Source organism: Gracilinanus agilis, chromosome 3 (assembly GCF_016433145.1).
Source record: "Gracilinanus agilis isolate LMUSP501 chromosome 3, AgileGrace, whole genome shotgun sequence".
NCBI lineage: Eukaryota > Metazoa > Chordata > Mammalia > Didelphimorphia > Didelphidae > Gracilinanus > Gracilinanus agilis.
Genome location: NC_058132.1, coordinates 439,944,290 through 439,970,736, shown reverse-complemented (window position 1 = coordinate 439,970,736; position 26,447 = coordinate 439,944,290).

Genomic DNA, 26,447 nt, shown 5'->3' with positions numbered 1-26,447 from the left:
TGTGAACTGATCCAGCCATTCTGGCTGGCAATTTGGAATCATGCTCAAAGGGCTATAAAAGAATGCCTGCCCTTTGATCCAGCCATACCATTGCTGGGTTTGTACCCCAAAGAGATCTAGATAAACAGACTTGTACGAAAATATTTGTAGCTGTGCTTTTTGTGGTGGCAACAAATTGGAAAAGGAGGGTATGTCCTTCAATTGGGGAATGGCTGAACAAACTGTGGTATATGCGGGTGATTGAATACTATTGTGCTAAAAGGAATAACAAACTGGAGAAGTTCCAGGCGAACTGGAGAGACCTCCAGGAAGTGATGCAGAGTGAAAGGAGCAGAGCCAGAAGAACATTGTACACAGAGACTGATATACTGTGGTAAAATCGAATGTAATGGGCTTCTGTACCAGCAACAGTGCAATGACCCAGGACAACTCTGAGGGATTTATGGTAAAGATGCTACCCACATTCAGAGGAAGGACTGCAGGAGAGGAAACATATAAGAAAAGCAACTGCTTGAACGTATGGGTCGGGTTGGACATGATTGGGGATGTGGACTCGAAATTACCACACCAATGCAACCACCAACGATTTGGAAATAGGTCTTGATCAAGGACACATGACAAAACCAGTGGAAATGTGCGTCGGCTATGGGTGGGGGGAGTGTGGGTGGTGAAGGGGAAAGTAGGAGCATGAATCATGTAACCATGTTAAAAATGATTATTAATGTTAAAAAAAAAAAGAATTCCGGTGGAGTAAGTATGTAGCACATCATTACATGGATAAGTCAATAGACAACACATAAAACATTTTCCTGGCTTCACATTTACATGTGAAACATAAACTTACACTTATGAGAGAAAGGTATATCTCCCTTAGTAAAAGAAAGTCTCTTACTCTGGTACAGACACCGTTCTACTCAAATCACCTGACATGTCATGTACATATATAATTTTGCTTACTAACTATTAGCAATAAGTTTTACTAACACACAGGGACAGTTTAGTTAGTTTAGTAAGTTAGTACAGGGACAGATTTGTCTAAAATTTTCTTTGTAAATATTGTACATAGCAAAGGTCTATGGTTTAACCAATAGACTTACAAAAATATAGGCTTACTTATTATTACTAACATGTCTAACAGGCATAAGTGTACTAACCTATTCATACACTAACTTTAGCAAGTGAACTAGAATTTAGAAGTTTATTTGCAAAAAAAATATCTGCAAAACATTTCTTAGTTAATATTATCTGATTAGTTCATAAAATTAGGTAGATGCATAGATAGGATTCATTACTTTGTTCTAGTTAGCAAAAATTAGCCTTAAAAATGTGTGAATGTTTAAAATGTAATTTGTTTTCCTTTCTGTTCAAAATTTTTTGAAAAACTGAAATCCCCATTCCTCTCCTATGCTTTACCTTAACCCGTCTTAGTTTTAGCTTAGTTTAGTTTTAGCATAGCTTAGGAGATAGCAACCTTTTATTATTTTGCAAACTTAGTTAGGGATAAGAGCTTAATAAGAATTTAGCTTAGTATAAGAATTTAATAAGAATTTATTTTAAACCCTTACCTATTGATTCTAAGGCAGAAAAGTGGTAAGAGCTAGGCAATGGGGGTCAAATGACTTGCCCAGGATCACACAGGTAGGAAGTGTCTGAGGTCAGATTTGAACCTAGGATCTCCTGTCTCTAGACCTGGCTCACAATCCACTGACCCACCCAGCTCCCCCCTCAATGTTTTTCTGAAACCATCCCCTTCATCATTTTTATAGCACAATAACATCACATCACAATAATATGCCACAACTTGTTCAGTCATTCCCCAGTTGATGAGCATCTCTCCCTCAATTTCCATTTCTTTCCCACCACAAAAAGAACTGCTATAAATATTTTTGTACACATATGTCTTTTTTCCCTTTTTTCTTGAACCCTTTATGATATAGACCTAGTAAAGGTAATTTTGGGTAAAAGGGTTATAGAATTTTGTAATCTTTATTTCAAATTATTCTCCAGAATTCTTGGAATAGTTCACTACTCCATTAGTAATTGATCAGTGTAACTGTTTTTCCCAACATCATCTCTAACATTTGTCATTTTCGATAAATATGGTACCTCAGAGTTGTTTTAATTTGCATTTCTCTTGTCAGTTGTGATTTAAAGCATTTTTAACATGAGTAAAAATAGCTTTGATTTCTTCTTTCCAAAAACTACCTGTCTATAACCTTTGACCATTTATTAGTTGTGGAATGTATAAAATTTTTATATATTTATATTACAGTTCCATACTCAGTATATTTATATGTTAAATATTTTTCCCACATAATATGTAAAAACAATTTTTAACATTCTTTTTTAAAGTTTTGAGTCCCAAATTGAAAACGTTCTTCTGATCCTCCCTTCCTCAATTCCTACCTATTCTCCCCAATCTCCAAGAGAGCAATCTGATATAGTTTACGTATGTAATCACAAAAAGTATTTTTCCATATTGACTGTTTTGTGAAATGGTCCTCAAATGGAAAAAAGGAGAAGAAAATGAAATATAGTATGTTTCAGTCTGCAGTCAGACTTCAGATCATTCTTGGAGGATGTACTTGAAATTCATCATGAGTGTTCCTGGTTTAGGTATCAGCAACATATTTGTGTCACAAAAAAATGATACGAATTCTCCTTCTTTGCCTGTTTTTTTTTTCAAATAATTTTTATAGTATTGGAATTAATTATTCTTTAAATGTTTGGTAGAATTCATTTGTGAATCTATCTGGCCTTGGGAAGTTGTTCATTGATAGTTTATTCAATTTATTTTTTAAGATGTGATTGTTTAAGTATTCTGCTTCCTCATCTATTAATCCAGACAGTTAATATTTATCTATTTTACTTAGATTATTGTTTTACATATAATTGGGTTAAATAACTACTCATAATTGCTTTAATTTCTTAATTAATGATGAATTCAGTCTTTATTTTTGATATTAGTGATTTGATTTTCATCTTTTCTTTTTAAATCAAATAATTTATGTGGTTTTATCCCCACGAATCTAGCATTTAGCTTTATTAGTCAATAATTTTCTTACTTTCAGTTTTATTGATCTCACCTTTGATTTTCAAGATTTCTAACTTGGTGTTTAAATCAAGGTTTTTAATTTGTTCCTTTCAGCTTTTTTTTTTGTTGTTGTATGTCTAATTCATTGATCTGTTTTTTTTATTCTAATTTATTGATGTAAGCATTTAGAGATATAACTTTTCTCCTAAAGACTGCTTTGGGAATCCTATAAATTTTGGTCTGTTATCTCATGTCTTTCCCTTCAGAGAAATTCCTGATTGCTTCTATGATTTATTTTTCTGGTGCCAAGATGGTGGAGGAGTGAAGTGGGAACATGCCTGATAAATCACAAATTCCCCTCCAAACCTCTTTAAAACAAAGTCTCTAACCAAATTTTAGAGTAGTGAAGCAGTTCTCTTATCCAGAAGAGCTCAGAGAATCAGCAGGAGAGGTTTGTCTCCCTGTGGAGCAAGCCGCCTAAGGTGGGACAGACAGTACCTAAGTGGAGGAAGGATGAGACACTGTCCCCATAGCAGAGAAGCTGCAACCTAAAGCAAGTTTGGAGATTAGTAGGGAGATCTCAACTGGACGTTGAACTATAGCAGTATCCAACCTCCCAGTGTAGGCTTCCTTCAAGGCCCTGCATTGTGCAGGAGAGCAACAAGGTCTCACTCTCAGAGTAAGCCAGCAGTGAGGCACCCCACAACATGTAATCAAACAGTGAGGTTTCCCATTGTTCAAAATAGCAGCTCAGGCCTCCCCACTGAATAAGCCAGCAGTACTTAAGTGGTGGAAGGCAGTAGTGAGGTCCACAACTATGTTATTAAACAGTGAAACTCTTCCACTGTGCAAACAAGCAGCAAGGCCCCCCTGAACAAGCAAGCAATGATGCCTCCCATCAGTCCAAGTCAGCAGTGACCTCCCGAAATTCAAGTCAGAAGCTAGACCCCAAGGTTCCTATCTAGAAGCAAAACCCTGATTCCCAAAAGAAGAAGTTTGGGACAAAGACTTTTCCAACCAAGGAATAGATCTTTAATATACAATAAAAAGTTAAATAATTAACTGAAAAAATGAGCAAAAAACAAAATAAAAAAAGATAATTATAGAAAGTTATTGTGGTGACTGGGAGTATCATGGCATAAACCTAAATGAGAACAATAGCAAAAAGGCTATACATGAAACCTAAAAGAAAGTGTGAATTGGAGTCAGGTCCAAAAAGAACACCCGAAATATATTTAAAATGATTCTAAAACCTAATAAGAGAGGTAGAAGAAAAATTGGGAAAAGAAATGAGAATAATGTAAGAAAATCAGGAAATAAGGGTCAACAGTTTGGTACAAGAAGCACAAAAAATGGGAAAAGATTTGCAAAAATTCACCAAAGAAGACAATGTCTTAGGAAGTAAAATTGGCCAAATAGAAAAGAAGATACAAAAACTCAGTAAAGAAAACAACTTTTTAAAAGGTAGGACTGGTCAAATGGAAAAGGAGATATGGAAGTTCATTGAAGAAAATAATGCCTTAAAAATTAGAATTGGGCAAATAGTAACCAATAACTCCACGAGACATTAAGAAACAAACAAATGAAATCAAAAGAATAAAAAAAAAGAAAATGTGAAATTTCTCTTTGGGAAAAACAACTAACCTGGAAAATAGATAGAAAATGAATAATTTAAGAATAATTTAACTACTTGAAAGCCATGATCAAAAAAAGAAGTTGGACATCATATTTCAGGAAATTATCAAGAAAAACTGCCCTGACATCTTAGAATCAGAGAGTAAAATAGAAATTGAAAGACCCCACCAATCACCTCAAGGAAGAGATTTAAAATATCAGGAATATTATAAGCAAATTTCAGAAGTCCCTGGTTAAGGAGAAAGTTCTAAAAGCTGACAAAAAATTCATATTTTCAGTATATGTTTGAAAAATGTGGACTTTGTTATAAAATCAAGGCAAGAAATTTTTATAATATTTCATTGTACCTTTTAGCAAAATATGGTTTTCCAGATTATCTCTTTTAATAAGGTTTATTTTTGCTTTAGCTTTGTCTGAGATCACAATTGTTATTCCCTATATCTTTTTACTTCAACCAAAGCATATATAGTGCTTTATTTTAACTCTAAGTGCTTTGTTCTATTTCAAATATGTCTTTTGTAAACAACATATTATTGGATTGAAGTTTTTAACCCAGGCTTCTATCTGTTGTTTTGTGAGAAAGCTAATTTCATTCACTTTCACAATTATGATTACTAACAGTGGGTTTCCCTCTTTCACATTTTATTCTATTTATTCGTCTCTCTGGCTCTCTGTATCTGCCTCTGGCTCTCTCTCTCTCTCTCTCTCTCTCTCTCTCTCTCTCTCTCTCTCTCTCTCTCTCTCTCTTTTGTTCCTTTGCAAAAGTCCACTTTACTTTAATCCACTTCCTCCCTTTTATCATCCCCCTCCTTTCTTTTATTTTCTTTCTCTTCTATTCTATTTTTCTATTGGGTAAATTATATTTCTAAATGAGTGTGTGTGTGTGTGTGCGCACGCATCTGTTTATGTGTGTAAAGTACTTTTAACTACCCCAATAATGATAAAGTTCTTACAACTTTATTGTGCTATCTTCTTATATAGGAATGGAACTTTACTGTGTCTCTAATGATTACTTGTTAATGTTTACCTTTTTAGCCTTCTCATGAGTCCTCTGTTTCAATCTCAAATTTTCCATTTTACTCTGGGCTTTTCAACAGAAATTCTTGAAAGTCTTCTATTTCATTAAATATACATTTTCCTCCAGAAGGATTACACTCAGTTTCGCTGGGTAAGTTATTTTTGGTTATAATCCTGGTTCCTTTTTCTTCCAGAACATCATATTCTAAGACCTCTGCTTCTTTAATATGGAAATCACTAAAGCTTATTTAATTCTGATAGTGACTGAAATATTTAAATTGCTTCTTTCTGGCTGCTTACACTATTTTCTCCTTGATTTGGGAGTTCTGGAATTTGACTGTAATATTTCTGGAAGTTTTCATTTTGTGATCTCTTTCAGGGAGTGATAAATGGATTATTTCAATTTCTATGGATTTACTCTATGGATTTAAGTATTATGGCGATTTTCCTTGACAATTTCCTGAAATATGATGTTTAGGCTTTTTAATGGTGCTGTTTCTTGAGCTAGTCCTGAATGTCTCCCAATTTTTGATAGGATGTGATCCTGTTTGAAGTAGTCATTGCTTTCTTGGTCTTCAGTTTACCCAGGAAGGGCTCCAAATCCTCTGCAGTCACAAGAACTAGCACCTTTCTTTACTTTGGAACAATATCTAGGGTCCTTGCTCCCTTGGGAATGACTACCTCTGCTCCTCTCTGCCTGGAACAGTGACCCAGAACTCCCTTTGTTCAAAAGAGTTGCCAATCAGTGCTAACTGTACTCAATTCTAGCAAGAGATCACCTGTAATCCCTATTAGATTAGTTGTCTGGACCACTTAGCTTCTGTAGGCTGAAAGTGCCTGAAGATGCTGCTGTTGCCCCCATATTTGTAGGCTCCGGGAGTCCTACACCTTGGTGATAAAGACTTATTCTGCCAATCTGTTAAGGGTTTTTTAGTTCAGAAAAATGTTTCGCCTTAACATTTTGTTGGTTCTGCGACTTCAAAATTATATTTGAGGTATTATTTTAAAGTTATTTGGAAGAAAAGACTGGGTAGTTGCCCTTAATCTGCCACCTTCTCTCTCTTTCTCTCTCTCTCTCTCTTTCTTTCTCTCTCTCTCCCCATAGAAATAGATATAGAGACACACACATATATTTGCATATATGTGTGTATTTTAATATTGTTGATTTTTTAATGTAGCACTCAGTTAAGCAAAACTATCTGATAACATTAATTGTGGCTGACAACACAATGTTCTGCATTTATAATTTATTATTTATTAATAGAGAAGCAGGAAGAATGTTTTAACACTAGTTATTTGGAATAATCATTGAATTTCAAATGAATTCAGATATCTTTTTGTGGTATTTTCTTTCACATAATGTAGTTATTGTATATATTATTCTCATCATTCTGTTATATTCTTTATATGAATTCATGTAAGTCTATACATATTTCTTTTTTTAAAACATTTATTAATATTTATTTTTTAGAAAAGTTAACATGGTTACATAATTCATTCTCTTCCTTTCCCCTTCGCTCCCCAAAATCCCCCCAACCCCTATGGCTGATGCATATTTCCACTGGTTTTAACATGTGTCATTGATCAAGGCCTATTTCCAAATTGTTGATATTTGCATTGGTGTGGTAGTTTCGAGTCTACATCCCCAATTATGTCCTCCTCAACCCATGTCTTCAAGCAATTGTTTTTCTTCTGTTTCCACTCCTGTAGTTCTTCCTCTGTATGTGGGTAGCGTTCTTTTCCATAAGTCCCTCAGAAATGTCCTGGGTCATTGCATTGCTGCTAGTACAGAAATCCATTACATTCGATTTTATCACAGTGTATTGGTCTCTGTGTACAATATCCTTCTGGCTCTGCTCCTTTCACTCTGCATCAATTCCTGGATGTCTTTCCAGTTCACATGGAATTCTTCCAGTTTATTATTCCTTTGAGCGCAATAGTATTCCATTACCAGCATATACCACAATTTGTTCAGCCATTCCCCAATTGAAGGACATACCCTCCTTTTCCAGTTTTTTGCTACCATAAAAAGCACAGCTATAAATATTTTCGTACAAGTCTGTTTATCTATGATCTCTTTGGGGTATAAACCCAACAATGATATGGCTGGATCAAAGGGTAGGCATTCTTTTATAGCCCTTTGAGCATAGTTCCAAATTGCCATCCAGAATGTTTGGATCAGTTCACAACTCCACCAACAATGCATTAATGTCCCAGTTTTGCCACATCCCCTCCAGCATTCATTACTCTCCCCTTCTTTCATTTTAGCCAATCTGCTAGGTGTGAGGTGATACCTCAGAGTTGTTTTGATTTGCATTTCTCTAATTATTAGAGATTTGGAACACGTTCTCATGTGCTTATTGATACTTCTGATTTCTTTATCTGAAAATTGCCTATTTATGTCTCTTGCCCATTTATCAATTGCGGAATGCCTTGATTTTTTATACAATTGGTTTAACACCTTGTATATTTGAGTAATTAGACCCCTGTCAGAGTTTTTCGTTATAAAGATTTTTTCCCATTTTGTTGTTTCCCTTCTGATTTTGGCTACACTGTTTTTGTTTGTACAAAAGCTTTTTAGTTTGATATAATAAAAATCATTTATTTTACATTTTGTAATTTTTCTCTAACTCTTGCTTGGTTTTAAAATCTTTCCTTTCCCAGAGATCTGACAAGTATACTCTTCTGTGTTCACTTAACTTATTTGTAGTTTCCCTCTTTATATTCAAGTCATTCACCCATTCTGAATTTATCTTGGTGTAGGGTGTGAGATGTTGATCTAAACCCAATCACTTCCATATTGTTTTCAAATTTCCCAGCAGTTTTTGTCAAATAGTGGATTTTTGTCCCAAAAGTTGGGCTCTTTGGGTTTATCCTACACTGTCTTGCTGATGTCACTTACCCCAAGTATACTCCACTGATCCTCCCTTCTGTCTCTTAGCCAGTACCATACCATTTTGATAACCGATGCTTTATAGTACAGTTTAATATCTGGTACTGCTAGGCCCCCTTCCTTCACATTTTTTTCATTATTTCCTTTAATATTCTTGATCTTTTGTTATTCCAGATGAACTCTGTTATAGTTTTTTCTAATTCAGTAAAAAAGTTTTTTGGTAGCTTGATAGGTATGGCGCTAAATAGGTAAATTAATTTGGGTAGAATGGTCATTTATATTATGTTAGCTCGTCCTACCCATGAACAATCAATGTTTTTCCAAATGTTTAGATCTAGTTTTAATTGTTTGGAAAGTGTTTTGTAGTTGTTTTGGTATAATTCCTGCATTTGATTTGATAGACAGATTCCTAAGAATTTTATATTGTCACGGGTGATTTTAAATGGTGTTTCTCTTTCTACCTCTTGCTGCTGTGATGTGTTGGAAATATATAGAAATGCTGATAATTTATGTGCATTCATTTTGTATCCTGCAACTTTGCTAAAGTTGTTGATTATTTCTACAATCTTCTTAGTTGATTCTCTAGGATTTTATCAAGTATACCATCATATCATCTGCAAAGAGTGATAGCTTAGTCTCCTCATTGCCTATTTTGATACCTTCAATTTCTTTTTCTTCTCTAATTGCTACTGCTAGTGTTTCTAGTACAATGTTAAATAATAGAGGAGATAGTGGGCATCCTTGCTTCAGTCCTGATCTTATTGGAAAGGCTTCTAATTTATCTATATTGCATATGATGCTTGCTGATGGTTTTAGGTATATACTGTTTATTATTTTTAGGAAAGGTCCTTCTATTCCTATACTTTCCAGGGTTTTCAATAGGAATGGGTGCTGTATTTTGTCAAAGGCTTTTTCAGCATCAATTGAGAAAATCATGTGGTTTTTGTTTGTTAGATTGTTGATATGGTCAATTATGTAGATGGTTTTCCTAATGTTGAACCATCCTTGCATTCCTGGTATAAATCCCACCTGATCATGGTGGATGATCCTCTTGATCACTTGCTGGAGTGTCTTTGCTAATATTCTATTTGAAATTTTTGCATCTATGCTCATTAGGGAGATTGGTCTGTAGTTTTCTTTCTCTGTTTTTGATCTACCTGGCTTTGGAATCAGTACCATATTTGTGTCATAAAAGGAATTTGGTAGGACTCCTTCTTTGCTTATTATATCAAATAATTTGTATAGTATTGGGATTAGTTGTTCTTTGTATGCCTGATAGAATTCACTTGTGAATCCATCAGATCCTAGCGATTTTTTCTTAGGGAGTTCTTTGATGGCTTGTTCAATTTCTTTTTCTGATATGGGATTATTTAGGTATTCTATTTTTTCTGCTGTTAATCTAGGCAATTTGTATTTTTGTAAATATTCATCCATATCACCTAGATTGCTGTATTTATTGCCATATAATTGGGCAAAATAATTTTTAATGATTGCCTTAATTTCCCCTTCATTAGAGGTGAGGTCTCCCTTTTCATCTTTGATACTGTCAATTTGGTTTTCTTCTTTCCTTTTTTTTAATTATATTTACCAATACTTTGTCTATTTTATCTGTTTTTTCAAAATATCAGCTTCTAGTCTTATTTATTAAATCCGTAGTTCTTTTACTTTCGATTTTATTAATTTCTCCTTTGATTTTTAGTATTTCTAATTTAGTTTTCATCTGTGGATTTTTAATTTGCTCACTTTCTAATTTTTTTTTAAACCTTTGTACTTCAGTGTATTGTCTCATAGGTGGAAGAGTGGTAAGGGTGGGCAATGGGGGTCAAGTGACTTGCCCAGGGTCACACAGCTGGGAAGTGGCTGAGGACCTCCCATCTCTAGGCCTGACTCTCACTCCACTGAGCTACCCAGCTGCCCCATCACTTTCTAATTTTTTAAGTTGCATGCCCAATTTATTAATCTCTGCCCTCCCTAATTTGTTAATATGTGCACTCAAGGTTATAAATTTCCCCCCGAGTACTGTCTTGGCTGCATCCCACAGAGTTTGGCAGGATGTCTCATCATTGTCATTCTCTTCAATGGAATTGTTGATTGTTTCTATGATTTCTTCTTTGACTAGCTGGTTCTGTATAATCATATTATTTAATTTCCAATTAGTTTTTGATTTGCTTGTCCAGGTGCCCTTACTAATTATTATTTTTATTGCATTATGATCTGAGAAGGTTACATTTATTATTTCTCCTCTTTTGCATTTGTTTGCAATGTTTTTATGCCCTATTATATGGTCAATCTTTGTGAATGTACCATGTGCAGCTGAAAAGAAGGTGCATTCTTTTTTGTTCCTATTTGTTTTTCTCCACATATCAATTAAATCTAATTTTTCTAGGACTTCATTCATCTCTCTTACCTCTTTCTTATTTATTTTTTGATTTGATTTATGTAGATCTGAAAGAGGAATATTTAGATCTCCCAGTATTATGGTTTTACTATCTATTTCCTTCTTGAGCTCTGCCAGTTTCTCCTTTATGAATTTGGGTGCTATGCCACTTGGTGCATACATATTGAGCAATGTTATTTCCTCATTGTCTATACTGCCTTTAATCAGGATGTAATGACCTTCCCTGTCTTTTTTTAATCATATCTATTTTTACTTTGGTTTTGTTAGAAATCATAATTGCCACTCCTGCCATCTTTTTCTCATTTGAGGCCCAAAGGATTTTACTCAAGCCCTTTACCTTAAACCTGTGTATGTCTACCCGCCTCATATGTGTTTCTTGTAGACAACATATGGTAGGATTTTGGTTTCTAATCCACTCTGCTATTTGCTTCCTTTTTATGGGCAAGTTCATCCCATTCACACTCACAGTTATAATTATCAGTTGTGTATTCGCTGACATTTTGGTATCCTCTCCTAGTTCTACCCCTTCTTCTTACATTATTTTCTTTTAAACCAGTGGTTTACTTTATGCCAGTAACCCTTGTCTCCTCCCATGATTTACTTCCTTTTCTATCCCCTCCCTTATTAGTCCCATCTTTTTATTTTTAAGGCCTAATGAATTCCCTCCTCTTTCTTCTCCCCTCCCTTTTTTGACCTCCCCACTTCCCTGCTCCCCTTGGTTTATCGCTTCTGACTTTCTCAGTAGGGTTAGATAGAGTTTTATATCCCAATGGATAAAGCTACTCTTCCATGTCAGGTTAATTACACTGAGATTAAGGTTTAAATATTACCTCTTAATGCTCTCTTCCTCTCCTTCTTATAATAGTATTCATCCCTTCCCCTTCTCATGCCCTCTTTGTGTGTAATAGAATATCCTATTTTTCTTATTCATTCAAGTTTCTCTTGGTGTCCTCTACTATTCACCTCCCTCTTTCCCACCCCAATATCATCATAGACCATTTATTATTCCAACCTCTCCCTATGAATAATTCTTCTAATAACTATAATAGTGAATACTATAATAGTGACTAGTATAATGCATGGTGGCTAACAGAAACTTTTTGCTTCTGAAATTTCTAATGGTCACAAAACATCAGTTAAACATCTTAGAATGTTCAGAAAGTCAGTTAGAACTTAAAATGATAAATGGAGGTGAAGTTCCAACTGACTGGGAGCTTTTGCCTTCTGGCTTTCCCTGTGGCTGGAGGCTTTTGCTTTGGCCTTTTGGCTTTGGCCTAATTGCTTCAGCCTTGGCCTGTGCTTATTTTGTTTTGGGGAAATTTGAATCTATCTCATTTCTCTGGACCTCTCCCTGATCTCCCATCTCCATCCCTCCCCTTCCCTGATTTCCTTTGGGTTCTGGTTGGAAGGGAGGTCTTGGTGATTGAATATAGTGGGTTTTAGTTTCTTAAGATAATTGGAGTATCCTCAAATAAGTATCCCTAGGTTTGATAAAGACTTTATTTAAAGGGCAGTCAAATCTTCCTGATGGGAGAGCCGGTCTCTCTCTCTGTCTAAACCTCTCCACAACCCATCCCCCACCCTCACCCCTCTTCCTAGAAGCAATTAGAAAATCCTGAATCCCTCTCCCCTTCTGACTGACCCTGGTATTAATAAATCCCCTTGTTACCTATTCAAACCCTGTGGTGAGTCATTATGTCGAAAATTAAGACAAGGGCCAAAAGGAAAGAATCATTTTCCTTTATTTCTTGAGACAACTGGGGCATCCATCTTGACAGGAAGTACCCACCTTCAAGACTTCCTCCATCCATCAGTTTGACTGGCAGGGAGGAGCCCTCACGACCCCTCCCTCAAGAGACTGGAGAAATTAACAAGAGAAACCATCCAGCCAAGACTAAATGTTTCTTACTGGCCCTAGTTTCCTCCCTGTATCCTCTGTCTCAAGCCTCTGGGAAAAAACCTGTTTGAGCTGCCCTCTCTTACATACCCCATTTCCTTATCTCCTATATACCTTACCTTACCTTCTTACTCCTCCAATCACCTTATAATCCCTTATTCCCTTTTATCCTTACTCACACCAACCTACTCTACTCAGCTTATTTACATTCTTTTTTTATATCATTAATTGCGGAGCAAAGTTAGTGAACTACCTAAAATCTTTTGAAACTACAAAAATGAAGCTGGCTAGGATAACATTCATCGTATCTAGCATCTCAATGATTTCTTGGTCCCTAATGAAGGGTATGGTAGATTTTTGGTTAATAAGGGTCCCTAATTTCGTGCAACAACTACTGAACATCTATGATTATTATAAATGGTGTGCTCTGACCCTGGCTGAATGTATTTGCTTCATCCCAACAGTCATAGCCATAATCCTAACAATCTGGCAATTTCTTATGGTCTCTAAAAATGTTTTCTCTCACCTGTGGCAATGGTTTAACTCAGTTACTTCACAAAAGAAAGATACTGATTCTGGGGAACTAGTAGATAACATCAAACTACTACTCCAAGTATTGAAACAGATAAGGGAAGGAAAGGAACTGGGCAAACACACAATTCTCCAGCTAGAGATTGTGGAATCCAAATACCTTGGAAATAATACCTTTAACAAATCAAAACCTAATAACAACCAACCTTCCACAAATTCCATAGTGTCTCTTTTACCAATCTTAGACAGAATCATCATGCAGCCTGGGGAAGGTGTGGTACACGTAAAAACATTACGTGTTTTTAAAAAAGCATTCACCCCAAGTGATATGGAGGTCCTAAAGAGAGGCTTTCCCAAGTATATTGAAAAATGTTTTATAAGTAAAAAATAATTAAAAAAGGTGTTCACACTATTTAATCCTAGTTTTGATTATGTGAAATTTCTTTTAGGGGAATTTTACTCTTCCTCAGAAAAGGAAAAATTCCTAAACGAAACGAGGACAAACCCAAATTTAACAGCCTGGCCATTGGTCCACCAGGACTTAGATTTTACCCAACATGCAAATCTTAGATACCTGATCCAATGTATAACTGATTTATCAGAAGCAATAAGAATCCATGCTAAAAGACCAAATTCATGGCAAAAATTTGAAAAATTAAGACAAGGAGAAGAGGAACATCTTAGCAGTTTCCTTGATAGAGTAATAGAGGCAGCTGAGACAATCCTGGGACTACGTGATACTCATGCCCAAGACACCATAGATCATATCCATAGGCAATTTGTAAAGGGACCATCAATTCCAATACAAAACTACTTCAGCAAAACTGTCCACAGTGGGAATCACTGCCACTGGAGGATGTAAGACCCCATGCTTCCTATATCCATGAATCAAAGCAAAAGAAAGCAAGAATACCTAGACAAACTGACTCAGACAAAGATGAACTGATAGCTGATTTGAGAAGGCAATTGAAACACACAAAAAGAGAAAAAGAATTGGAGGAAATAAAAAATTTTGCCCTCCAAACTAGTAAGAGCCAAAATCAATACAGGCAACCTACAATTAACACCCAAAGACCAAAATCATTTCCCCCACGGTGCTTTCTTTGTGGACATCCAGGTCATATTTTAAAATTTTGTAGATTTAGACAACAAATTGATTTTCCAAAAATGACAATTGTAATCAAAGAGACAGAAGTATGAGAAGGACCTATTACAACACAAAATGGCCCCAAAACAATAATGATACAAAGAGAAATGAGGAAAGCAAACATGATGGTTCATGCTGTAGCCATACATGCAAGAAATTTAGCCAAACCCCATCCCTAGAAGAAATGGAAAGGTACATGCAAATGGGAATGAAGCCAAAGTCACTATGAATCGAGATTTTTAATTTAAAAAGATCTAATCATTATGATTTGGGTGTGAGAGTGTGTAGCTTGAGTGAGAAAAATAATATCGAAAAACTGGGCAAAACAAAACAGGTGTCTAAAGCAAGCTACACAGAATATCAAGATATGTCTGTGGTAGATAACCAACAATGGGAAGAAATAATGCAGATGCCCAGAGAAATATATGGCAATAGTGAGGATAACTATATAAGGGATCAGCTTTCTCATTCCATCACAAAAATTTGGATGAGAAGCATAAGGATCCTACAAGCACTGACAAAAGCTTGCAATCTTGTTCAAAGTCATCAAAACCTCAAATTCCTCTTTATTCCAAGTCAAAAACAAAGGGGCAAGTTGGATAAAGGACATTATGGCGAGGATTTACAATGTATCCAGAAAAGAATGCATTCAGTAAACTTGGGGAAGTTAAATGCCAAAATTCTATACCATTCACTTGCTTTAGACATGTCACAGAAAGAGGTTAGAGAGCAAACAAATCATTATGTTGGCAAACACTTAGACTTAAGGACACAACCCACTGAGTTGCTGGATGATAGCAGCTGTTTAGGAAATTTCACATCCACCTTTAGCTGAAGAATTCCAACCAAAAACACTGGAAACGGAAAAGGAGCAGTTGTTATCCCCAGTAACAAGTGTGACTAATAACAACAATAATGAAGCTTGGTCAGTGATTGAAGATAAAACACATCTAACTTCAGTCACACAAACTTCAGGGCAAGATAGGGAACATCAGTCAGCTTTTAAGTCAGTAGTCGTACCCGAAGTGTTGAAGGGAATACAATCTAACAACCATACATTCCCGGATACTACCAAAGGAAAAACTTCTGATTTGAACCCTGATAGTTCTTTAAATAGCAGAGTGGAAGGTATATCAAATTAAACCTCCATTTCTGAAGCCCTTAAAGAAAGTCAACATGGAATTTGCAAGAATGACAATGACTTACAAACTCTCAATAAGGGAATGCTCTTTAAGCCTGCTTTCTGTTATTCTTCTGATTCTAAACTGAACTTGCCTAATGGTGCTATAGGAAGTTTGAGTTTAGAGACAAAAGACCATATGCAACACAGAATCAATGATAAGTGTACACAAAATACTGAGGATTCTTTATTACCCCTAGTGCCAGTGAAGTCCAATGACAGTGGAGAACCCTTAGTTACTCTAGAAATCGGGGGGGGGGGTACACTATGAAGGACTAGTGGACACTGGTGCGACTTGTTCCATTTTGCACAAGGCACCCAAAGGATGCCAATATCAAGGCAGTTTGAGAGTAAGAGGAGCTTCTGGGGTAGCACAACAAGTCCCGAAGCTAAAAGTTAAAATGGTAAAATTCGGATCTCTAACTCTTGAACACACCTTCTTATTGATGCCATCATGTCCTTCGAACCTTGTGGGATGAGATCTCCTATGCAAATTGGCTGCCACCATCCAATGTCAACCAGATGGACAAATTTATCTCCACCTACCCAAGAGATCTCTAAAACATCATCCCATTTTATTTTTAGACCCATGTAGTGAGGAACCAGCATACCAATCAACTGATAACATTTATATGGTTCCTGACGATATTCCTGATTATGTGTGGGCTAAAAATTCAAATGAGGTGGGCAGGATATTATCAGCGGAACCAGTAAAAATAGAGGTAAAAGAAGGTTTACCTCCAAGAATTCCTCAGTTCAGACTTAGCCCAGAGGCGATAGAGGGAGTGAAACCCATCATAGAGAGTTTATTAAAGCAGGGTATATTGAAATATGGCTTTTCACAATACAATACACCAATCATGCCAGTAAAGAAAGCGAAATTATCTCCTAATGGGAAGACTCAATGGTGTTTAGTACAAGACCTCAGAGCAATAAACGACCACGTGCAAAAGACCTATGCTGTGGTACTGAGTCCATCACAAATCATAGCAGCCATTCCACCTGAAGCTGCTTGGTTTACTGTTCTGGACCTGAGCTCTGCGTACTTCTCTGTTCCCCTGCACAAAGACAGCCAGAAGCTGTTTGCTTTCACATGGGAAGGCAAATCCATCCAATGGTCCCGTCTGCCCCAGGGATTCTCAGATTCAGCTTCAGTCTTCTGTCAAATCCTGCAAAGAGACCTTGAGTCGATAACTTTCCATAACAGCAAAATGGTACATTATGTTGATGACATCCTGTTAATGTCACCATCTGCTGAAGTCTGTTACACTGATAGCATACACTTGATCAAAGAGCTAGGCAAAAGGGGCCATAAAATTTCCAAATCAAAACTTCAATTCGTGAAGGAAAAAGTAAATTATTTAGGATTCATCCTAGAGAAAGGCTCCAGAAGAATTTCCCAAAAGAGAACACAGGATATACAAAATTTGAGTTTGCCTAAAACCAAAAAGCAACTCAGGGCAATCATAGGAATAATGGGCTTCTGTAGAAACTGGATTCCAGGTTATGCTTACATCGCAAGACCTCTGATAGAGCTAACCAAGAAGGAAGTTCCAGAACCGTTAAAGCTGAATAAAGAACATATCCATGCATTAGAGAAATTGATATCACTTACTCTATCAGCTCCAGCCCTAGGTATCCCTGATCATGACAAACCATTCCTACTTTATGTGCATGAAGACAAAGGGATAGCTTCCAGTGTTCTCACACAAACATTTGGAAATAGACTTAGACCAGTTGCTTACTACAGCTCCAAGCTAGATTCAGTGATTTGTGGTATGCCTAGTTGTTTAAAAGTTATATCTGCTGTAGCCATCATGATTAGAAAGTCTTCATCCTTGGTATTAGGGGGTCAATTGAAAGTATTTTCCCAACACCAAGTGGAATCTACTTTAAGAAACACCAACTTACAAACATTCACTTCTCAGAGATTATCGAGATACCAAGCGATCCTGTTGGCTAGTGAAAATATAACTTTTCACCGGTGCAGAAACTTAAATCCTGCTACTCTGATTCCAGATTTACCTCTGGAAGGAGAAAGTCTACACATCTGTGAAGATGCACTTAACATCGTGCATAAAACAAGACCTCATTTAGATGATAAGCCAATGAAAGACCCCGATATTACCTTATTCACAGATGGATCATCATATGTAGTAGACAATCAGAGATATACCGGAGCAGCCGTAGTGACAGCCTCTGAAACCCTTTGGTATTCATCATTACCATCTACCATGAGTGCTCAAGGAGCAGAATTAATGGGTCTGATCCACGCCCTGAGAATTACAGAAAATCGCAAAGCTAACATTTTTACCGATTCTCATTATGCTTTTACAGTTGCACATCATTCCGGTGAAATCTGGAAAAATCAAGGCTTCATTACTTCCAATGGCAAACAGATAGCATATGGGAATTAATCAATCAATTGTTGGATGCAATCCAATTACCATCCCAAGTATCAGCCATTCATTGCAAGGCTCATACTAAGATCCAAGGGCTAGTGGAATCAGGGAACAAATGTGCAGATATCACAGCCAAATACACAGCAAGGCATGGACCACTTACAATTCTGAACTTATCTTTGGTGGAGGAAGATGACCTCAAAAATGCATACTCCCCAAAGGAAGTGAAGAATTGGAAGAAACATCATGGTGCATACTTAACTAACGGAGTTTGGCTGGAGGCAAATGGGAAACCTATGTTGCCTAGATCCCTGTATTTCACCTTTTATAATGTACTACACCAAAAAGGGCATTATGGAAGTCTGGACATGGCAGATTCCATCAATAGGTATTGGAATGCAAGGGGCATATATGAAGTTGCTATGAGAGTTTCACAGAGGTGCAGAATTTGTATGCAATAAAACCAGACAATTACAAAAATCCACAGTCTGGGAGGCAAACCACTAGCCTATACACCATTTGAATGCTTACAAATTGATTACATCACAATGCCAAGGAGTCAAGGTTATAGATATGCTTTAGTAATAGTGGATAGATTAACTAAATGGCCAGAAGCTTTTCCAGCAAAACGTAACACCTCAGCTTTTGTTGCGAAAATCTTACTGAGAGAATTAATACCTAGATTCTCTATACCATTACATATTGTGTCAGATTCTGGGTCTCATTTTGCGAATAAGATTTTAGCTACAGTTTATGAAACATTAGGAATTAAAAGACATCTTCACTCAATATTTAGACCCCAGTCCAATAGACAGATTGAATGGGTGAATAAATCTCTGAAAAACTTGTAGCAAAATTATGTGCAGAATCTCACATGAAATGGTCTGTTGCATTACCATTAGCACTATTCCACCTAAGAAGCCAACCCAACAGCATCAACACACATTTCCCCATTTGAAATGCTGTATGGACATCCACCATTCCATGGCAAAGCACCTCAAAGCATTCATAAATTATCACACCTAGGTATGGAATGCAAACTCTACGAATATATCAAATTACTCAAGCAACGATTAAATCAACTCCACAAATTAGGCTTGATACATTAAAGAGTACCCTTTGATTTTAATCTACACAACTTCCAACCCAGAGATTATGTTTACACCAGAATCTTCGCTAGGAAATCTGTGTTAGAACCCAAGTGGCTTGGACCTTTCCAAATTATTCTAATAACTCCAAGTGCAATCAAAATTGAAGGAAAGGATCCTTGGTTCCATGTCACCCATGTCAAGCCAGCAAAAGACATGTCCCAACAACAACCACAAGACCAAGTTATTATACATCACAAAGATAAATTAGCACCAACCAATCAATCAAATAAATCCTTAGAAAGTCCACAGCCTATACATGAGACCATAGAACCAGAGCAGCAATTAGAACAACAATCAGAGCATGAATCAGAACCACAATTAGACCAAGAACCACTGAACAATCTGATATTACACCAAATTTTACACTCAAAAGATTATCCCAATCCCAATTACATCTTAAAAGAATCATCTGTAAACCATTATGACAATGGAAAAAGAATCAATGGCAGAAGAAGGCACAACATTTGATTTGCAATCAATCCAAGACCTAGACATTGACACTGACAAATAAATGAAAGCACAAAAGACTTTATCATGAAATCTTTTGTTACCTGTAATTATCTTTATTAAACAACAAAAAAAAAAAAAGAGAAAGAGAGAGAGAAAGAAGAAAGATTAATCATGTTTCATAGACATTTGAACTTTGTTCCTGAAACAAGTCAACACACCAGAACATCAGTTCCAGTGCAAGATGACAAGCTCTGGTACATGAAATGACACAAGTCAACACAACAGAACATCAGTTCCAGTGTGCAAGTTGAAGCGCGGGTACATTGAATGACACAAGTCAACACAACAGAACATCAGTTCCAGTTGCAAGTTGACAAGCTCGTGGGTAACATCAAACGACACAAGTGAAGCGTTGCTGACTTCGCAGATCATCACAAGGACAGCAAACCTGAGGACTACAAATGACATCCATGATCGAATACACAATCGGTGTATGGGACAACAAATGACACTATGAAGAGGAGCACCGGAGTAGCATTGGACCCATGTATTTGAAAAACATAACTTACACCCAACAGAATTCTCACTGCATCCAACACTTTAGATTACATCCACACAGTACATACACTTTGCAGAAGAATTCCGGTGGAGTAAGTATGTAACAATTCATTACATGGAAAGGTCACACTAGACAACACATAGAACATTTTCTGACTTCACATCTACATATGAAACATAAACTTTCACTTAAAAGAGAAGAACTTGTCTGCCTTAGCACAGACTTTTCCTCTTTGATTCAGATATCTTCTACTCCAATCACCTGACATTCCTTGTAAATAATGTATATATGTATATATTTGCTTACTAACCCTTAGCAATCAGTTTTACTAACACACAGGGACAGTTAGTTAGCTTGATAAGTTAGAACAGGGACAGAATTTTCAAAAGTTTCTTTGTAAATACTGCACATAGCTTAAGTCTATAGTTTAAACAAAAGACTTAAAAAGAATATTAGTCTTATTTATTCTGACTAACATTTCTAACATAGGCATAAGTGTACTAACATATCCATATACTAACTTTAGGAAGATGAATTAGAATTTGGAAATTTAGATTGCAAAATTTTCTTAATTGATACTTTTGTTGCTAGTTCATAAAATTAGATAGATACATAGATAAAATTTATTACTTTGTTTTAGTTAGCAAATGTTAACTTTGAGACTGTCAATATTTGCATTTAATCTGCTTTTCTTTTCTGTTCAAAAATTCTTGCAAAACTGAAACCCCATTACTTTCCTATGCCTTTCTCATAACCCATCTTAGTTTTAACTTAGACTAGTCTTAGCATAGTTTAGGAGTAAGCAACCCTTTTTATTATTTTACAAAACTTAGATAGGGATAAGAGCATAGTTATAATTTAGCTTAGAATAAGAGTAGTAACACCTTAGATCTTAGCAACCAGAAAATGTTGCAAGCTGCAATTTTTGCAAAAAACATATGAGCAGATCTGTAATGCAAGGTGGCTAATAGAAACTTTTTGCTTCTGAAATTTCTAATGGTCACAAAACATCAGTTAAACATCTTAGAATGTTCAGAAAGTCAATTAAAACTTAAAGCTATAAATAGAGGCGAAGTTCCAACTGACTGGGAGCTTTTGCCTTCTGGCTTTCCCTGTGGCTGGAGGCTTTTGCTTTGGCCTTTCGGCTTTGGCCTAATTGCTTCAGCCTTGGCCTGTGCTTATTTTGTTTTGGGGAAATTTGAATCTATCTCATTTCTCTGGACCTCTCCCTGATCTCCCATCTCCATCCCTCCCCTTCCCTGATTTCCTTTGGGTTCTGGTTGGAAGGGAGGTCTTGATGATTGAATATAGTGGGTTTTAGTTTCTTTAGATAATTGGAGTATCCTCAAATAAGTTATTCCTGGGTTTGATAAAGACTTTATTTAAAGGGCAGTCAAATCTTCCTGACTGGGAGAGCCGGTCTCTCTCTCTGTCTAAACCTCTCCACAACCCATCCCCCACCCTCACCCCTCTTCCTAGAAGCAATTAGAAAATCCTGAATCCCTCTCCCCTTCTGACTGACCCTGGTATTAATAAATCCCCTTGTTACCTATTCAAACCCTGTGGTGAGTCATTATGTCGAAAATTAAGACAAGGGCCAAAAGGAAAGAATCATTTTCCTTTATTTCTTGAGACAACTGGGGCATCCATCTTGACAGGAAGTACCCACCTTCAAGACTTCCTCCATCCATCAGTTTGACTGGCAGGGAGGAGCCCTCATGACCCCTCCCTCAAGAGACTGGAGAAATTAACAAGAGAAACCATCCAGCCAAGACTAAATGTTTCTTACTGGCCTTAGTTTCCTCCCTGTATCCTCTGTCTCAAGCCTCTGGGAAAAAACCTGTTTGAGCTGCCCTCTCTTACATACCCCATTTCCTTATCTCCTATATACCTTACCTTACCTTCTTACTCCTCCAATCACCTTATAATCCCTTATTCCCTTTTATCCTTACTCACACCAACCTACTCTACTCAGCTTATTTACATTCATTTTAAAACACTAGAGTTCCTTACAGAGAATTATACATAACATTTCTCCACATAGGAATTCTAATAATTAGATAATATTGAAGCCCTTAAAGAGGCAAATTTAAAAAATACGAGTTTTCTTTCTTTCCCCTCTGTTTCTTATTTACCTTTTCATGTTTATCTTGATTTTTGTGGTTGGATATCGAACTTTCCATTTAGTCCTGATCTTTTCTGTGCAAATACTTGGAAATTTTCTATCTTGTTGAATGCCCAAACTTTCCCCTGGAAGTATATAGTCAGTTTTGATGGGTAGATGATCCTTGGTTGTAGACCCAGTTCTCTTCCCTTTCTGAATATCATATTCCAAGCCTTTTGGTCTTTTAGTATGGAGGCTGCCAGATCCTGTGTGATCCTGATTGGTGCTCCTTGAGATCTGAATTGTCTCTTTCTGGCTTCTTATAAAATTTTTTCTTTTACTTGGAAGCTCTTGATTCCAAAATCATTTTTTTTCTATTATTTTCCTGGGGGTTGTCTTTTCAGGGACTAGTGTAGAGGGTGATCTATGGATCCTTTCAATGTCTATATTGCCCTCTTATTGTAGAACTTCAGGACAATTTTGCTAAATAATTTCTTTTAGTATGGAGTCCAAATTTCTATTAATTTCTGCTTTTTCAGGAAGGCCAATGATTCTCAGATTGTCTCTTCTAGACCTGTTTTCTTGGTCTGTCACTTTCTCATTGAGATATTTCATGTTTCCTTCTATTTTATCAGTCTTTTGACTTTGTTTTATTTGTTCTTGCTGTCTTGAGAGATCATTAGCTTCTAATTGCTCTAATTCTAGCCTTTAGGGACTGGTTTTCCTTTTCAGTCTGGTCATTTCTGGTGTTCAGTTTGCTTATCATTTCATTTGATTTCTGAACCTCACTTTCCAATTGCAAAATTCTGCCTTTTAAACTGTTATTTTCTTGCCAGATCTCTTCCATCTTTCTCATCATCTCAGATTTGAACTCTTCAATAGCTTGTGGCCAGTTTTCTTTATTTTGGGAAGATTAGGATACGATTACTTCTTTGTTCTCCTCTGCTGTTTGCTCTGTTGTCTGGATTTTATCTGTGTAATAGTTGTTGAGTGTTACAGATTTCTTCTTGATGATCTTTCTCTTTTGGGGTTCTTGTCTCTGGCTTGCCATTGTTAGCCCTGCACCCTCTCAGGTTTATCCTCACACTCAGGATCTGTTTGTGCTCTTTAGGCTCCTGAGGTTTCAGGTCTAGTTGTTCTCAGGGTCAAGCCTCTTGGTGGTCCCATTGCTTGTTCATCTGCCCGAGGCTCCTTTAACAGTCTCAGGGTGCTGCTTCCACAGTTGTGTACCCCTCTGCACTCAAGGTCCAAGCCTGTGCTCGAGATCCGAGTCCTCACCTGACCTCAGGATTCGTGTTTGGGCTTGTGTCCAAGCCCGCACTTGTGCCTGAGCTCAGGGTCTGTGTTCAAAGTCCACACGTTCTTTAGCTTCTTGGGGTCTTAAGTCTTGCTGCTCTCAGGAGCAGGCCCTAGTGACCCCAGGTAGCTGCCAAGGACTTAATGCATGCCCAAAAACTTGCTCTAACTCTTGTGAGCTGGCTTTGGCACTGTAGGTGGTATGGAATGGGGGAGGTGGTTGCTTAGCGAGTTTTAGTGAGAGGTGCTTCACCCTTTATAGCATGGAAATGCCCCTTCACATTCCTCCAATGCTGAGCCCTGTTGTGGGGTCCCTTTGCTCCTCTGGATTTGTTTTTTTGTCTTCTTGAGGAGTCCTATATGTTTCAGTTAGGAGAGGTTAAGCAGCTGCTTTTTACTCTGCTGCCATCTTAACCAGGAACTCTATACATATTTCTATGAATTTTTACTTGTTCTTGTTTATCACACATAGTAATAATTTTAAAATTGAAAAATACTGCATTCTTCAATACTTTGGTATATGTCATACCTTTCTGTCTCTGGCCTCCTTTGGAGAGAAGTTTATAAATGTGATAACTGAGTTAAAAGGCATAAATAGCTAAAAAACTTTACTCCAATGCTATCATTGTTAAAGATGACTAAGACTAGGATATTTTGCTTCTATACCCAATATCCAAATGGAAACAAAAGTGTAAGGAATTAAATTAAAGGTTTGACTAAATATATGAGAATTTTAATTAATATTTTGGTCGCCAATTTAGAGATATTATAGATCGAGCCAAAATGACTTTTAGTAGCTTTTTTTATAAAGAGGTGGGAAGAGTGAAAGTACTGAAATGTAAGAAATGTTAGCCCTCAACCAGAGGACCTGTAGTTCCACCCACGTTGTCTCCTCCAAGTTGGGAAGGCCTCTTTGGAACTAATTTTTCCAGAAGCCAGGAACGGAAGGCCAGCTACTCACTTACCCAAGATGGAGAAGGAGAAGATCCAGGAACAGTCCTCCCAGAAGCAGTCCAAGAGCCAAAGTCCCAGTCCAAGCTGACTTACCAGGAGAAGTTTCCAACTAAAGACCAAAGGTGTAGTCCCAAAAGTCAAGGTCTCCTCCAAGAGACAAGTCACCAGGTTAACCTCCACACCAAAGATTCAAGCTGAAGACCCTTGGACAGGAAGTTCAGGCCTTTCTATAGTCCTTTTTCTAAGTCCCTTCCTCTACTTTATAGGGACCAATTATAGCTTCCAAATTGCCTAGCATTGCCTAGGGGGACAGTGCCTGTGGGATCCACCTCTCATCTTCTGAGAGTATAAACTCTTATCAAAGGATTCACAAGGTTGTGGAGTTATCACCCATTTTAGTGAGTGATTTGGGAACTCCCTTACTTAGTTTTAAGTAAGGGTTTTAAGCTTTTGGTTGATTAATTTAAAGTAGACAAAGAGAATAAAGAATTCCCTTTCACAAACTGTACAATTAATCACTCAGATCAGAACTTTTCCTCCTAGGAATTAGTTTTACTACCATGTTAGATAAAGAATAGATGCTTTTGCAAAAAATAATGAAATAGGAATAATTTCTAGAACTTAATAATGAAGTTTATTTAATAAATTAGATTGAATTGAATTAAAAGAAACAACAACCCTTATCTTCCATCTTGGAATCAATACAGTATATTGATTCCAAGGCAGAAGAGTAGTAAGAATTGGTAATGGGGGGAGGGGAGGGTTAGGTGACTTGCCCAGGATCACATAGCTAGGAAGTATCTAAGGTCACTGAAGCACTAAGTAGCTGCCCCTGAATTGAATTCCAATGGTAAATGATTAGCATTTAACTCATTTGGCTATTGTCACACTGAGGTAAAATAAAAATTAAGAGACTTACTCAAAGTCTTATACCAAATCTTTGGAAGGCATAGAAATAGTATCTAGTAGTTCTTACTCAAAATGTTTGTTTTCTAATGATAGAATATCTACAGGAAAATTTTTTAACTTGTTGATGGGCCTTGATTACTAAAGTACCAAATATGTTTACTTCTTCATGGGAGGTCTGGTTTCCATGGAGACCAAATCAACCTCATCTGCTGTTTTGAAGACTATAGTATATGCACTACCCCCAGTTTGGCAGGGCCAAACGGTGGCTCAACACAGCTACCTTGGCAAGTACACACTGCTTTGTATACAGTTTCTCCTTCACTCTCCACCCCACTCAAACAACAGAGCTTGATGGAAAGTTGAGGTGGTTGCAAGGACACACAGCTCTGACACCCACTTTCAAGTTGCATCACTTACAATGCTCTTTTAAACCGGAACATTCTACATGATTGTAATAAACATCCTCCATGTGTCACAACATTTCCTCAAGTTAAGTGTTTAGTTATTTGGCAAAACAAATAGGTGCCTATTTTTTTCTTTGAATATCTTTTTTATAAGCTCTTGCTTAATTCACTACCTTTTGTCTATGATGCAGACTGACTCAATACCTATTACTGCCCTCATATACATTTGTGTGTTCTCTATAGTTCAAAATGCTAGCTATTATTATCCCAAATACTGACTAATTTTTTTTAATAGAGGCTATTACATAGATTCTATCTAATAGCAATTGTGGGCTAAAATTTTTGATCTGAAATGATGGCATTTTATGTGTACCCCAAGCTAGAAAATAACAAATGCCAAATAAACTAGGCCAAAACACATGGAAGATAGAAATTTCCACTGTGAGACCTCAACATTTAAGTTCAATATTATAATGACTGTATCTC